This window comes from Rana temporaria, chromosome 2 (genome assembly GCF_905171775.1).
Source record: "Rana temporaria chromosome 2, aRanTem1.1, whole genome shotgun sequence".
Lineage (NCBI taxonomy): Eukaryota > Metazoa > Chordata > Amphibia > Anura > Ranidae > Rana > Rana temporaria.
In genome coordinates this window covers 19,751,592-19,752,251 of record NC_053490.1, presented here as the reverse complement: position 1 = coordinate 19,752,251, position 660 = coordinate 19,751,592, and positions in this window count along the sequence as shown.

The following is a 660-nucleotide window of genomic DNA, read 5'->3' as shown; positions in this document are numbered from 1 at the left end:
AATTACAGATCTGGATCACACACACACACACACATATATATACAATATAACACACAATGACAGATCTGGATCACACACATAAATATACAATATAACAACAATGACAAATTTGGATCACACACATATATATATATATATACAATATAACACACAATGACAGATCTGGATCACACACACATATATATACAATATAACACACAATGACAGATCTGGATCACACACACACATATATACAATATAACACAAAATGACAGATCTGGATCACACACACACACACACACACATATATACAATATAACACACAATGACAGATCTGGATCACACACACACACATATATATACAATATAACACACAATGACAGATCTGGACCACACACACACACACACACACACATATATATATACAATATAACACACAATGACAGATCTGGATCACACACACACACACACACACACACATATATATACAATATAACACACAATGACAGATCTGGATCACACACACACACATATATACAATATAACACACAATGACAGATCTGGATCACACACACACACACACACATATATACAATATAACACACAATGACAGATCTGGATCACACACACACATATATATATATATATACAATATAACACACAATGACAGATCTGGACCAC